This window comes from Dipodomys spectabilis, unplaced genomic scaffold, assembly GCF_019054845.1.
Source record: "Dipodomys spectabilis isolate Male_0828 unplaced genomic scaffold, ASM1905484v1 ptg000281l, whole genome shotgun sequence".
Taxonomy (NCBI): domain Eukaryota; kingdom Metazoa; phylum Chordata; class Mammalia; order Rodentia; family Heteromyidae; genus Dipodomys; species Dipodomys spectabilis.
In genome coordinates, this window is record NW_024870958.1 from 94,677 (window position 1) to 97,196 (window position 2,520).

The 2,520-nt window shown below is 32.6% G+C and overlaps 2 pseudogenes; one reads left to right on the forward strand and one right to left on the reverse strand.

The window, feature by feature from the left end:
* Positions 1-207: 207 nt before the first annotated feature.
* LOC122126501 lies at positions 208-926 on the forward strand (annotated as a pseudogene).
* Positions 927-1,617: 691 nt separating this feature from the next.
* On the reverse strand, positions 1,618-1,714 carry LOC122126513 (annotated as a pseudogene).
* Positions 1,715-2,520: the final 806 nt, after the last annotated feature.

Sequence of the window (2,520 nt, forward strand, 5' to 3'; positions counted from 1 at the left end):
ATTTTTGGTTTCATCATTTCACTTTCTGCTCTGCCATTTCTCAAACCATTTAAATAGAAGACATTATTTCATATTTTATCATTCCTAGAATAAGCTGCACATGAAGACACCACTGGTCCTCATTTTCAGTTTGTACCTTTGAATACAAAGGAACATCTTTCCTCTGCTCTCTCTACTGTCCAGTTAGAATAATTTAGACTAGTAAAAATGTAAAAAGAGAAAATAAATCATGGTTAAAATAAAACAGATGCAGAAAATTCACCGGATTTTTCTGACCAGTTCAACCAACTTGAACTATTGTAAAAACATGGACACCTCATTCTCACTGGTACTCAACGTGTCTGGTTCGACAATTCTGATGAAGACGAGGAACAAGATGAAAAAGTGAGGAATGGTATCAATTGCATGAAAAAATTGGAGAAGGATCCAAGCAAATTTCTTCTTTGGGCTGCTGAAAATAATCTGCATACTACAGAGCAGAGAATACTTTCCAAAAAGGCCACTCATGTGAATACTAGGGATGACGATGAGCATACCCCTCTTCATCGGGAAGTCTACAATGTACATTTACACATTGTCCGTGAGTTGGTGGCACAAGCGGCAGATATTCCTACAGTAAGTGTGGATGGCTGGACACCCATGCACAGTGCTTATAAGTGGAATAATACCAGAGAGTCTTCTTTATGACTTCATCATGATGCAGATAAGAATGCCCAAGCAAATGGCCTCTTGATTCCTTTGCATTTGCTGCTGGGAATAGAGATACCAAAGATACTCTGGATCTCCTTCTGTTGAACCATTATATAAAACCAGGTCTGAAGAACAACTTGGAAGAAACGGCATTTGATATTGTCAAAAGACTAAGTATGTATCACTACCTTTTTCAAGTTGTGGAAGGCTATACAAATTGTTCTCCTAAGTCGTAATGGTTTGCTTAAGTTTCTGAAATTTAAAAAATGCCAGCTCATCCTTTGTGTCCATACAAAATATTTTCACAATACAAAGTAATAACAATAACTTACTGTAAAAATTCATGGGTTCCATGGTATTCTTCCACGGGAATTGCCTGATTTTGATGCCAAAATATATTCAAGAGTTGTTTGTATACATCTATAATGATTTCTACAGAGTTTGTGATTTTTTTTAATCAGAAATATTTTTAACTTATCTGTTGAAATAAGTACTACAGAAACTAAAGATATTTCTGGTGCTTGTCTGAAAAAAGTATATTTTAAAATATTCTATATTCTATATATTCTATATAATATTCTATAATATTCTATATTCTATATAATACTTTGAATTCTACATCATTTTATAATATATAGGTACATTAATAAATGTGTCCTTTCAGATTGCATTCAATATTGAAACAGTTTAAAATTCCTTTTTTTTCCTAGGTCCTTATAGTATTTTATTTCTTTGAGATAAAATGAAAATGTTGTCTAATTTTAAATGTTTTGTAAAGGTTATGCTATGTGAAGACCTTTCTAAGGTGAAGATTTAATACAGTGATGTCAAACTAACATTAAATTCTATGATTTACGTGTATTGTTACTTGTAGTTTTGTAATCAAGCTTTTACTTACTGTTTTTCATTTCTTGCATCTGAAGAATAAAAAATATGGAATATTTCACAAATTTTCATATCATCCTCTTGCAAGTGCCATGTTAATCTCTGTATTGTAATTTGGGTATATATGCTGCTGAAGCATGTAGTATCCTCTAAATTTAAGTAGTTAATTATGCAACCTTTATACAGGCTTATATCATTGGGTGCATATTTGTAACAAGAAATATTATTGTTCCTAACAATGCTATTGAACTTATTTCCCTAAAATTCTACGTATAGTGGAAAAAATCATATGGTTTGGTCGATTGCTCACATTTGCAATTTTTTGTCAATGACTATTTTAATTCTTTTTCATTTTAGATTTGATCATACTTTGAAGCATTTCTAGCTAGGTTCAAAGGTGATGGCTTTTTCAAGTACTTATTTATACAACTGAGTTAGATTTGTGGAGCTAATGGATTCAAAGTAATCCTTGCTTAAGAGCTACTTCTAAAGTTCTTAAGCTTAAATTATCCCAAATGAGGTCTTACTGGCACAAATGTGTATCTACCCTTTACCCTTCTTCCATTTAGGAACAGACCAACCATTACATCTTACCCTGACAGCATAGATTGTCTTACTGGAACAAAACTAATATTAGTTACAAAGAATCATAGAGAGATGAACACTTCAGACAGAAATGTTCAGACTAGAAGGTATTTTATCAAAATATAATTGTTTATTATACCTACCATTTCAAAAGTAGCTAACGCAAAGAAGGTGGAAAATTTGTCCCTTTGCATGATTACCTAATGTCCTGGCTTGTCAACCTTCCAACGAGGGAGGAACTTACATGACTGCCTTTCTATCACCAAATATTTTCATATTTGCAGGAGAAGTCCATATGTTTCTCCTTGTTATTAGGCCTTAAATTGGTAATGTTTTAATCACAGTGCTTCTTCTTGCCTC